This window comes from Schistocerca serialis, chromosome 7 (assembly GCF_023864345.2).
Source record: "Schistocerca serialis cubense isolate TAMUIC-IGC-003099 chromosome 7, iqSchSeri2.2, whole genome shotgun sequence".
Lineage (NCBI taxonomy): Eukaryota > Metazoa > Arthropoda > Insecta > Orthoptera > Acrididae > Schistocerca > Schistocerca serialis.
Window position 1 is genome coordinate 577,433,821 of NC_064644.1, and position 13,858 is coordinate 577,447,678.

General features: G+C 42.7%; 1 protein-coding gene across 1 annotated transcript in view; it reads right to left on the bottom strand.

The window, feature by feature from the left end:
- Nucleotides 1–13,858, bottom strand: part of LOC126412190 (tyrosine-protein kinase CSK) — a 234,514-nt gene that overhangs the window by 217,163 nt on the left and 3,493 nt on the right. The gene's annotated exons all lie outside the window — the stretch shown is intronic.

Genomic DNA, 13,858 nt, shown 5'->3' on the forward strand with positions numbered 1-13,858 from the left:
CAAGGCATTTTCAGGGGCAGATGTGGACTCTGACCACAAATTATTGGTTATGAACTGTAGACTAAAACTGAAAAAAATGCAAAAAGGTAGGAAATCAAAGAGATGGGATCTGGATAGGTCGTAACAACCAGAGGTTGCTGAGAGTTTCAGAGGAAGGATTAGGCAACGACTGTCTAGTACAGGGGAAAGACAAAGATGAATGGGGAGTTTTGAGAGACGAAATAGTGAAGGCAGAAGAGGATCGAATAGGTAAAAAAGACGAGGGCTAGTAGAGATCCTTGGACAACACATGAGATACTGAATTTAACTGAAAGGAGAAGATATAAAAAGGCAGTAAATGAAGTACACGGAACGGAATATAAACGTCTAAAAAATGAGACGGACATGAAGTGCAAAATGGCTAAGCAGGAATGGCTAGAGGACAAATGTAAGGCTTTAGAAGCATTTCAATAGGGGAAACATAGATACCGTCTACAGGAAAATCACAGATGGAAAACCAGTCAGACGCACAGAAGGGTAAGGTGAAAGGAGTTTATAGAGGGTGTATCCAAGGAGATGAGCTTGAAGGCAATATTATAGAAATTGAAGAGGACACAGATGAAGACGAGATGGGAGATATGGTACTGAGAGAAGAATTTGATAAAGCACTGAAAGACTGTGATTGAAGATCCAGGGAATACAAAAGATCTCTGGAGAGAACATTTTAAGAAACTGTTAAACGCTGGGGAGCAGGGACACGAGGAAACAACAAATAATGCAGAAATTGAGAGAAGTTGGGAAGCAGAATTAGGACAAATTGCACGGGAAGAAATGGAAATAGCTGTGAAGAAGATGAATGGGGGAAAAGCCCCAGGACCTGATGAAGTATCAGTGGACATGATAAGAGCAGCAGGTCCAGTGGGAATGCAGTGGCTGTATAGAGTACTATCAAGTGTGTGGAGAAATAGTACAACACCTGACGACTGGAGAACAGGAGACATTGTTCCCATCTTCAAAAAAGGCAATAAAAGGCTTTGTAAAAACTACAAAGGAATAACCCTTATGAGTCATACAGCCAAGATTTTTGAAAGATTTTGCTAAATCGAATAAGTGAAAAGACAGGAGGAACTGAGTGAAGTACAGCATGGGTTTAGGAAAGGAAGAAGCATGATCGACCTGATATTTTCTATCTGTCAACTGATGGAAAAAAGTTGGGAGTATAACAAAAGGATGATAATGGTTTTTATAGACATAGAAGAGGCATGTGACAGTTAACAGGGAAAGACTCTGGGAAGAAATGAAGAAGACTGATATAGAAGATGAATACATTAATGTAATTAAGCCCATATACAGACGACACATTTGTAGAATTAGAACACCATTGGGGAACGCTGAATACTTCGAAATACGACAAGGACTTAAACAAGGAAGAATTTTATCTCCTTCACTTTTTAATGTTGTGATAGAGGGAATGAATAGGGCAGCTATAGATATAGTAAAAGAAAATGGCAAAATAATGATTTTTGCAGATGATATGGTAATATGGGGCGATAAAGAGGTAGATGTACAGTTACAACTTGATGCTTGGAGGGAAATAATGAAAAGGTGAGAATTAAAAATTAATGAAGATAAGACTGAAGTAATGGTATTTGGAAGAGACAAAGGGATCAACGGAAATATTACTTTCAATGGAGAACCTCTCAAAGTGGTAGACAGTTTCACTTATTTAGGGAGTGAAATATCTAGTGATGGAAGAGTAACCAACGAAATTAATAAGAGGTTACAGAAGGGAGGCAGTTTCCACCAAACAATAAAACACCTGGTTTGGAATAAGGCAGTTTCAGAAAGAGCAAAACTCACGTAAGAGTTATTACTTCCCTACTGTCACCTTTGGAGGAGAAACATGGACAATGACAGAAAGGGACTGGAGCAGACTGCAAGCAGAGGAAATGAAATTTCTCAGAGCAGTTAAGGGAAAAACAATAATGGACAGAGTAGGGAATACAGATATTAGAAAGGACCTTCAACACGAAAGTATGAGAGAAGAAATTGAGAAAAAGAGATTAAGATGGTACGGGCATGTAAAGAGGATGGGTGGGCAGAGAATCCCCAAAGTTATGGAATAACTAAAGCTGGATGGAAAAAGAGCTAGAGGGTGCCCAAGAACACGGTGGAAAACGGGAGTGAGAATATCTGTGGAAAGGAGAGGTGTGCCCTGGCAGCAAGTGGAGGAAGAAAAGTGGTGGGAGGACCGAGCCAAATGGAGAGGACTCTTCAAGACCCACACCCGGCAGCAGCTGGAGCGGGATCCGGATAGATAGACTGTAAGACCAAAGTCAGAACAAGACCCCATGAGAAGACGTCATTACGCGTTGGGTGAGCAGCCATGATAAAAACTCTCCCATCTGGTGTACAAGATATATGAGACAGGCGAAATACCTTCAGACTTCAAGTATAATGTAATAATTCCAATTCCAGAGAAAGCGGGCACTAACAGGTGTGTTTATCACCGAACTATCGGTTTAATAAGTCATGATTGCAAAAGACTAACAAGAAGTCATCATAGAAGAACGGAAAACTGGGAGAAGCGGACCTCGGGGAAGCTATAAACATAGGTTTGCCTTTCCGGAGAAAAGTAGGAACAGGCGATATCATTTATCTTAGAAGATAGGTCAAGGAAAGCCAAACCTATATTTGAGGTTTTGTAGACTTAGAAAAAGCTTTTGGCACTGTTGATTGGAATGCTCTCTGAAATTCAGAAGGTAGCAAGGGTAAAATACAGGGAGTGAAAGGCTATTTACACCTTGTACAGAAACCAGACGGCAGTTACACGAATCTAAGGACATGAAAGGGAAGCAGTGGTTGAAAAGGGAGAGAGACAGGGTTGTAGCCTATCCCAGATGTTGTTCAATCTGTACATCGAACAAGCAATAAAGGGAGCCAAAGAAAAATTTGGAGTAGGAATTAACGTTCAGAGAGAAGAAACAAAAACTTCGAGCTTTGCCGATGACACTGTAATTCTGTCAGAGAGAGTAAAGGACTTGGAAGAGCAGCTGAACGGATGGAATGTAGTGAATTAAATCAGGTGATGTTGAGGGCATTAAATTAGGAAATGAGACACTTAAAGTAGTAGATGCGTTTTGTTATTTGGGTAACAGAACCATTGATGATGGTCAAAGTAGAGAGGCTATAAAATGTAGACTGGCTACTGCAAGAGGCTCTTGACGAAAAGAAATATCTTAACATCGAATATAGGTTGAAGAGTTAGGAGGTCTTTTCTGAAAGTATTTGCATGGCGTGTAGCCGTGTATGAAAGTGAAACACAGATGACGAAGAGTTCAGACAAGAAGAGAATAGAGGCTTTCGAAATGTGGTGCTACAGAATAATACTGAAGATTAGGTGGACAGATCACGTAATAGACACATTCTGAGACCTCAAGGAATCACCAATTTAATACTGGAGGGAAGAGAGTGTGTGTGTGTGTGTGTGTGTGTGTGTGTGTGTGTGTGTGTGTGTGTGTGTGTGTATGTGTGGGGGGGGGGGTGGGGGGGGGGGGGGGGGAAATTGTAGATGGGAAACGAAGAGATGAATACAGTAAGCAGATTCGGAAGGCTGTAAGATGTAGCAGTTATTCAGAAATGAAGAGGTTTGCGCAAGATAGGGTAACGTGGAAACTCTCATCAAACCATCTCCGGACTGAAGTTCACAACAACAATAATGTCTCAGATTCTGCTCTGCGTCTTTCTGACCAATTGCAAATAAAGGGTAATTACAGGCACGTTCGGCACAACGAACCCTCCCTTGATGGAAATGAACGAAATTCCACAGCTGATAGTGCTACATGTTTTCACTCCATACTTTAGTTCACAAATGAAAAGTTCTTTCAAAATGTCCTAACGTAATATGCACGTGTCCCAACAATTTTGCAATTATAAGAACCTTTTCATCAACAATCGCCTAATATATGAACACACCTCCAGAGCCGGTTAAAGACACAAACGGTCGCTTGGAGCACCAAGCTGAGGGGAGTGCCAGAGCTAATAGAAGCAATGAAAGTTCCAAGACGTTCGCGAGATACTTATGAATGTGTGATTACGAGTCGCCACTGACTTGCGTAGCAAATATTGTCTTAGTATTTACGTTCTTGGAAATTAAAATTTTCCATTTGGTTCCCCATTTAAATGTGCTAAAATTTCACAAGGAAAAATACGTCCGGATTTCTAGCCCAACACGAAAAATCCTCGAATCATATAAATGTATACCAATGGTGGCGAGAATTACACTTGCGTTTGTGTTTAGTCAAAATACTTGATGAAGAAAAACAGAGTTATTCAGGTTCACAGTGAACATCATTGGTAAGAGGTAAAAGGTTACTTCTACATCTACATGATTACTCTGCAATTCACATTTATGTGCTTGGCATCGAATCACAATCATACTATCTCATTCCCATTCCACTCCCGAACAGCACGCGGGAAAAACGAACACCTAAACCTTTCTGTTCGAGCTCTGATTTCTCTTATTTTATTTTGATGATCATTCCTACCTATGTAGGTTGGGCTCAACAAAATATTTTCGCATTCGGAAGAGAAAGTTGCTGACTGAAATTTCGTAAATAGATCTCACCGTGACGAAAAACATCTTTGCTTTAATGACTTCCATCCCAACTCGCGTATTATACCTGCCACACTCTCTCCCCTATTACGTGATAATACAGAATGAGCTACCCTTTTTTGCACCCTTTCGATGTCCTCCGACAATCCCACCTGGTAAGGATCCCACACCGCGCAGCAATATTCTAACAGAGGACGAACGAGTGTAGTGTAAGCTGTCTCTTTAGTGGACTTGTTGCATCTTCTAAGTGTCCTGCCAATGAAACGCAACCTTTGGCTCGCCTTCCCCACAATATTATCTATGTGGTCTTTCCAACTGAAGTTGTTCGTAATTTTAACACCCAGGTACTTAGTTGAATTGATAGCCTTGAGAATTGTACTATTTATCGAGTAACCGAATTCCAACGGATTTCTTTTGGAACTCTTGTGGATCACCTCACACTTTTCGTTATTTAGCGTCAACTGCCACCTGCCACACCATACAGCAATCTTTTCTAAATCGCTTTGCAACTAATACTGGTCTTCGGATGACCTTACTAGACGGTAAATTACAGCATCATCTGCGAACAATCTAAGAGAACTGCTCAGATTGTCACAAAGGCCATTTATATAGATCAGGAACAGCAGAGGTCCCAGGACGCTTCCCTGGGGAACACCTGATATCACTTCAGTTTTACTCGATGATTTGCCGTCTATTACTACGAACTGCGACCTTCCTGACAGGAAATCACGAATCCAGTCGCACAACTGCGACGATACCCCATAGGCCCGCAGCTTGATTAGAAGTCGCTTGTGAGGAACGGTGTCAAAAGCTTTCCGGAAATCTAGAAATACGGAATCAACTTGAGATTCCATTACTTTGCGTAATGAAGGTCCCGCGAACGAAGTGGTTGGTGATTCGTCAGTGAAGTAGCTGGGTGGGTATGGGGGTGCAGGAGCGCCACTTGAAGAGGGGTGGGAAATGGTCTCCAACACAGACAAAAATTTCCGGAGAGTATATTATTATTAGAGTAAATTCTTTACATTATGTTACTATGTGTTTGTGGAAGGAGGGGGGGGGGGAGGGGGTCGCCGATAAAGTGTGACGACGTACACCGGGCGCCGAGAAGTACGGGTCGGAGGGCCCCAATAAAGTGTTGTGTCCAGGGCGACGATTTGTATCGAGCCCGGGGCGCCAGTTACGTTCGCTACGCCACTGCGTTTCGAGAAACAATAGGTATTCTCTTAAAAGAAAAGAAAATACCAATTTCTTGAAGCTAACAAACATACCACCACGTTTCATGTCGTGATGAAAGAGCATTTGCCAAGAATAAGTTCTCATGAAACCGAGATTCACTACCTCAGTAAAGTAATAAAAAATGAATTCATCACTCTTTTATAACAAGTATTCATCGAACTTACATTTTAAATGAACTTAAACACGCAAAACACTATTTTAAACTAACGTACTACTATTTTAAACTATACCCTTGACGTGAGTCACAAGGAAACGTTTTGTTTGGGCAAGGGCTGGTGAAGAAATAATTATCAAAGAACATTTCCTTGCCTTTTTAGCGGTTACAGATGAAATGAAATGTCGTGTGGCTAGGGCCTCCCTTTTGATTTGACGCCACTTCGGCGACTTGCGCGTCGATGGGGATGAAATGATGATGATACAGATAATACTGATGAATGTCTATGTTCTCTTAAACGAATTGGTATGGCATCAGCTTTCTAAAATAATTTGCAGAACTAATGATACGATTGGTTCGAACAAAGATGGAAAAATATTAGGGTTCAAAAAAGAATTTATGTTCGTAAACCTCGAGCATTTCTTGTGCCATTCGTTAAATCTGGTCGTGTAAGATGCAACGCTGTCAGCTTTTCCGTACAGTTCAAGAAGCTTCCAGTTTTTTTCTTTATCTATCTACCGATGAGATATTTAGAAGAAGCATTTATCTAAGCTGACTTAAAACTTCTCAACGTTACCCGTTGGGATGCCGAATAAATGCCTTGGAGATTCTTAGTGTATGTTACGCTTTATGAAACTATCAAAGATCCTGAAGCAGATTTCTTTGTTGTACATTGGTCTGGTGTAAAATTATTTTTAGGATCAACCATATGAGCTCGAAGTTCTCCACAAAGCTCGTTATATTCAAGTCAAAGTAGTCCCACGCTCAAGGAATGGGCGTAGGGTTGCTGATGTAAAACCCCGCATCGCCGCTCTAGGCTACATGCTAGTGCTCATGGTCTGCTGCTGCCTTCCTCCGATCAGTTACGAACTGTGAAGCGCCCATAACTGAGAAGTGCTTATAAAATTAGTGTTGGGTTTGTGATGTTATGGCTGAAGGAGAGTGAGAGTTTGAAACTAGGCGCCAACATACAACCTATTCCGCAGCTCGTGGTCTTGCGGTAGCGTTCTCGCTTCCCGCGCACGGAGTCCCGGGTTCGATTCACGGCGGGGCCAGGGATTTTCTCTGCCTCGTGATGACTGGGTGTTGTGTGTCTTTCATCATCATTTCATCCCCATCGACACGCCAAGTCGCCGAAGTGGCGTCAACTCGAAAGACTTGCACCAGGCGAACGGTCTACCCGACGGGAGGCCCTAGCCACACGGCATTTCCATTTCCTAGCAACAGGAAAATTTCGCGAGAATGATAATGCGAAATTGGCGGTTTTGGTAAAATAATACGAAATCGGCGATTTTTATGAGACATTGCAAAATTTGTAATTTTGCTGTATAAAAATGTTATAAATCTTGAGAACGAAAGTTTACACCTGTATTCGTAAGTGATAATTCTTGATTGTTAAAACTGCAATTTGACTTCTAATTTTCTGAAGTCTGAGTTTCGTATATAATCTTGAAGCTCATCCCCAGTGTAACAAACGTTGATGTGACGACGAAAATAACACAGAACTTGGCCAAAGCAACACAGAATTTAGCTATAAATATCGAATTTGGCAAAAATAACAGTAAATCTGGGGTGAAAGGAATATCGACTTTGGCAAGAAAAATAAAGCAGATTTCTTTTTTCACGAAAAAACGCCGAATTGCGCAAAAAATTAACATCGAAATTGGCACAAAAAAAGCACTGAAATTGTCAAAATTTAACAACAAATTTTTAAAAAATAACAATCATTGCAGTTTAGTAGTGCCAAATGTGGCACAAAATAATATTGAATGGTAAAGAAAAAAAACCGATATAAAAACGCCGTTTTTGGTAAAAAAAATTAACACAAAATCTGGCCAAAGTATAACAAAACATTGGGATAAAAAACATGAAATTCGGTAAAAAGACGTCACCGAACCAGGGTAAAAAATTACACCACACGTGGCAAAAAAAAGGCACCACATGTGGCAAAAAAAAGGCACCACACGTGGCAAAAAAAAAAGGCACCACACGTGGCAAAAAAAAGGCACCACACGTGGCAAAAAAAAAGGCACCACACGTGGCAAAAAAAAGGCACCACACGTGGCAAAAAAAAGGCACCTCACGTGGCAAAAAAAAGGCACCTCACGTGGCAAAAAAAAGGCACCACACGTGGCAAAAAAAAGGCACCACACGTGGCAAAAAAAAGGCACCACACGTGGCAAAAAAAAAGGCACCACACGTGGCAAAAAAAAGGCACCACACGTGGCAAAAAAGGGAAAAAGACACATGGGGCAAAAAATACAACGAATTTGGCAAATAAACATGATGAAATTGGTAAAAAAATAGCACCAAATTTGGCAAAAAACAACCAATTTGTAGAAATAACAACGAGCCTCGCAAAAAGTAACAACTATTTTGTCAAAAAATATCACTGAATGCAGCAAAAATTAAACGAATGTGGCGGTAGATTAAAACGATGTTTTCCTGTCCTTACGTTATTCCTCTCTGTGAGCAGCAAGGGGCCGCAAAAGCTTAACGTCCCCACTGGCGTACGGATCACCATCAACCGTCTCTCATGCTCTCACTTGATGAGACACTGTGGAGACGTTTGGAATTTAATCTAAGATATTGGGCCAAAAGACTGGAGATCAGGAGCTTTACGTCACCACCTCTCGTCCCCTTATTGGTCAAATACTAGCTGTGAAAATGTTCCACCACCAGGATTCGAACCGGCTTTCCTCCGAATTCAGAACCACGGCACAGGCACCTGTTTGGGAGCTAGACTACTGAGGTGGATGATCTTACATTGCAAAATGCAATTGCAATGACATCTTTTCGAATACTTTTGTAAGCTTAAGAATCATCCTTACTTTGCATGAATCTGTAACCAGTGCTAAAAGGGTTTTTTCAAAACTTAAGCTGATGAAGGTCATTATTTTTTCCAAGAACAATTTTGTGGAAAATCAAATTTATCAAATGAAAGCGATGTCTTGAAGTCAATAGACCCAGATTCTTTTCTGAAAGATACTGAACAGTTAAACACCGGAAAAATTTGAATATAATATTTTTATATGAGGTTCGTTTGCAATTCCGTACATAAAAATGTCGGCCATATTTATCGACTTTCAATTACTTTCGCCGCAAAATTTTCTGAAATTTAACTACACTCGTGGAAATGGAAAAAAGAACACATTGACACCGGTGTGTCAGACCCACCATACTTGCTCCGGACACTGCGAGAGGGCTGTACAAGCAATGATCACACGCACGGCACAGCGGACACACCAGGAACCGCGGTGTTGGCCGTCGAATGGCGCTAGCTGCGCAGCATTTGTGCACCGCCGCCGCCGTCAGTGTCAGCCAGTTTGCCGTGGCATACGGAGCTCCATCGCAGTCTTTAACACTGGTAGCATGCCGCGACAGCGTGGACGTGAACCGTATGTGCAGTTGACGGACTTTGAGCGAGGGCGTATAGTGGGCATGCGGGAGGCCGGGTGGACGTACCGCCGAATTGCTCAACACGTGGGGCGTGAGGTCTCCACAGTACATCGATGTTGTCGCCAGTGGTCGGCGGAAGGTGCACGTGCCCGTCGACCTGGGACCGGACCGCAGCGACGCACGGATGCACGCCAAGACCGTAGGATCCTACGCAGTGCCGTAGGGGACCGCACCGCCACTTCCCAGCAAATTAGGGACACTGTTGCTCCTGGGGTATCGGCGAGGACCATTCGCAACCGTCTCCATGAAGCTGGGTTACGGTCCCGCACACCGTTAGGCCGTCTTCCGCTCACGCCCCAACATCGTGCAGCCCCCCTCCAGTGGTGTCGCGACAGGCGTGAATGGAGGGACGAATGGAGACGTGTCGTCTTCAGCGATGAGAGTCGCTTCTGCCTTGGTGCCAATGATGGTCGTATGCGTGTTTGGCGCCGTGCAGGTGAGCGCCACAATCAGGACTGCCTACGACCGAGGCACACAGGGCCAACACCCGGCATCATGGTGTGGGGAGCGATCTACTACACTGGCCGTACACCACTGGTGATCGTCGAGGGGACACTGAATAGTGCACGGTACATCCAAACCGTCATCGAACCCATCGTTCTACCATTCCTAGACCGGCAAGGGAACTTGCTGTTCCAACAGGACAGTGCACATCCGCATGTATCCCGTGCCACCCAACGTGCTCTAGAAGGTGTAAGTCAACTACCCTGGCCAGCAAGATCTCCGGATCTGTCCCCCATTGAGCATGTTTGGGACTGGATGAAGCGTCGTCTCACGCGGTCTGCACGTCCAGCACGAACGCTGGTCCAACTGAGGCGCCAGGTGGAAATGGCATGGCAAGCCGTTCCACAGGACTACATCCAGCATCTCTACGATCGTCTCCATGGGAGAATAGCAGCCTGCATTGCTGCGAAAGGTGGATATACACTGTACTAGTGCCGACATTGTGCATGCTCTGTTGCCTGTGTCTATGTGCCTGTGGTTCTGTCAGTGTGATCATGTGATGTATCTGACCCCAGGAATGTGTCAATAAAGTTTCCCCTTCCTGGGACAATGAATTCACGGTGTTCTTATTTCAATTTCCAGGAGTGTATTTACTGGGGAGTTTTCTTCACATGTAACACACAAATTACGCAGTTCAACAGTTTAACGTATCGATACAGAATTATCTAATTTGTTTTTGTATTTCTGTCCAGCTATTTCTGATGCAAAATATAAAATTGAAAAGTCCTATTATTAAACTAAAAAATCACAAGTTCTGTGTTTTCATTCTTTGCATTCAGTACATCTACATTTATACTAAAACAATACAATAGGTATAATTCTGTCTGCTCTCACTAAAACCTTTTAATATCTCAGCAATTACTTTAAATGGAAATTGATTGTTTCTTCTTTTAATATTTGGCACTGCGACAAGATTCAGACAGTTATTTCTGTTATAGAGGATTGTCTATCTACATTTACATCTATACTCTGCAAACCACTGTGAAGTGCATGGCAGAAGGTTCGACCCATTGCACCTGTTAAGAGTTTCTTCCCGTTCAGTAACGCATTGAGCGCGGGAGAATGATTGTTTAAATGTCCGAAAAAAAAATGCTGTAATTATTCGAATCTTGTTTTCCCGATCCCCATGTCAGCAATGCATAGGAGGTGGCAGTATACTCCCTGAGTCATCATTTACAGCCGTTCTTGAAACTTTGTCAATAGACTTTCACGCAATAGTTTACATCTGTCTGCCAGTTCGGTTTCTTCAGCACTTCTATGGCACTCACCCATGTGTCAAAAAAACCTGTGACAATTCGTGCTGCCCTTCTCTGTATAAGTTCAATATGCCCTGTTAGCCCTATCCCTACAAAGTACTACCCCAATGTATTTGTAGAAGTTGGCCTATTCTGTGACTCACTGATATTCTAATCACGGATCACCTTTTTCTCATTTTGTGAAGTGCACAATATTACATTTCTGAACATGTAAGCCGCGCGGGATTAGCGCCGAGCGGTCTAAGGTGCTGCAGTCATGGACTGTGCGGCTGGTCCCGGCGAAGGTTCGAGTCCTCCTTCGGGCATGTGTGTGTGTGTGTGTGTGTGTGTGTGTGTGTGTGTGTGTGTGTGTGTTTGTCCTTAGAATAATTTAAGTTAAGTAGCGTGTAGGCTTAGGGACTGATGACCTTAGCAGTTAAGTCCCATAAGATTTCACACGCATTTGAACATTTTTTTTTTGAACATCTAAAACAAAATGTCAATCTTTGCATCACACTGAAATCTTATTTGAACTCTTATCGAGATCTGACTGAATATATATGTAGCTTCTCTCAGATAGTACGTCATTACAGATAACTGCATCAAGTGAAAAAGGTCTGAGGTTACTATTAAAACTGTCTGCAAGGTCATTAATATACACCAAGAACAGCAAGCGTTCCAATACACTTTCCTGGGAACACCTAAAGTTACTTCTACATCTGACGATGACTCTCCAATCCAAGGTAACATGCTGCGTCCTCCCTACCAAAAAATCCTCATCCAGTCACAAATTTCGCTCGATACCGCATATGATCGTACTTTTGACAATAAGAGTAAATGTGGTACTGAGTCAAACGCTCTTCAGAAATCATGAAATACTGCATCTATAGGGCTTCCTTCATCCAAAGGTTTTAGCACATCATGTGAGAAAAGTGCTAGTGAGGTTTCGCATGATCGACGTTTTCGGAATCCATACTGGTTGGCATAGAGGATGTTATTCTGTTCGTGATACTTCATGTTTGAGCTCATAATATATTCACAGATTCTGACTACTGAACGGTAGTTTTGTTGATTACTTCTACTACCCTTCTTACAAACAGTGTGACCAGTGTTTCCTTCCAACTACTGGGGACGAGTTTTTGTTCGACTGATTTACGATAGCTTACTTGACAAACAATAAGGCTGATTGTTGCCGTGTTCTGAGAATACTACATAGCTGCAATGTAGCCGCTGTGCCAAGTCTGTAGGCGCAGTCGCTCACTAGGAGGTAACAGGTCGAAATGTTTGCTATGGCATTGTGGCCACGAAGTGAGCTTCGGGCAGTTTTGCGGTACAACTTCGCGTGTAGTTTAAACATAGACCAGTGCTTTGAAGAAATGACTCTTGCACTCCGTGATGTGCGTCCACATCGTACAGCCACCGTCAGGCACTGCGAAGAATTCGAAAGAGGAAATTTAACTCTGGAGGACGCTGAGAGGACTAGAAGCCACGACCGTCAGTTACGGCGGAAAACATTGATGCTGTGAGGAAAATGCTAGGAGAAGGCAGGAGAGTGACATATAAGCAGACAGAGGATACCTTAGGGCTAAATGCACCATTAGTTCGATTCGGCATGATCATTTGCAAGTAAAGAAACTTTGTCGTCTCTGAGTGCCGCATACACTGACGGAAGAGTCAATGACACGACTTGATGACATGACTTGGTGCCGGCAGATGTTAAAAAAAGTTTTCCAAGGGACAATCTCAGTATAAAGTTTGGGTCTTTAAAAGTGACGACACACCCGTAGCTGCTAGAAAAACCCGATCAGTAAAGAAGGAAACGATGGCTGTTTTTTTCAAATCGAATGGAATTGTGGAGCGTGTTGTTTTGGGACACACAGAAGACAGTCACAGCTAAGTGGTACACTGTTCAGTACCCGCCCGAAGTCATCCTATCTTTGAAGAACCTGCGACCGAAGTCAAGAATGGACACTTGATTCCTCCATCACGACGACGCACCAACTCACCGCGCGAAAGCATGCACGGAATATTTGCGGGGTACAGAACTGAAACTTTCTGAGCACCCCCCCCCCCCCCCCACCTTCTTATAGTCCAGACCTTGACTTTGCATTGTTCCCATGTGTGAAGATGAAGCTGAAAGGGGTGTAATTTTCAAGTGATGATGACCTCTTGAGGGCATGGAACAACGACTGTACCTTACTCCCAACAGAAACTTGGAGGAACTGGTTTAGGGATTGGCTTCGGAGGTTGGAGAGGTGTATACAATGTAGCGGCAATTACTTCGAAAAAAAGTTTAAAAAAGCTATATTGCAAAACTTTCCTAGTACTATTTGTACAGTTAGAGGAGGGGCTAACGCAGCCACAAATTCGTATAGAATCTGACGGGGATTCCATTGGGGCCAGGAGCTTTGTTCAATTTCAGCGTCTGTTTCTCAACACCACTAACACTTGCAATTATTTTACTCATCTTTTCAACGGTGCGAGGATTATATTAGGGCAATTCTCCTGGGTTTTACTTTATAAAGGAACATTGGAACATTTGAAAACGGAGTTAAGTATTTCAACTTTTGGTCTGGTACCTCAATTACCGTCTCATTTGCGAGTGACTGGATATTAATATTGATACCACTAACAGCATTCATATACGACCAGAATTTCTTTGGTCTTGTGAATGAT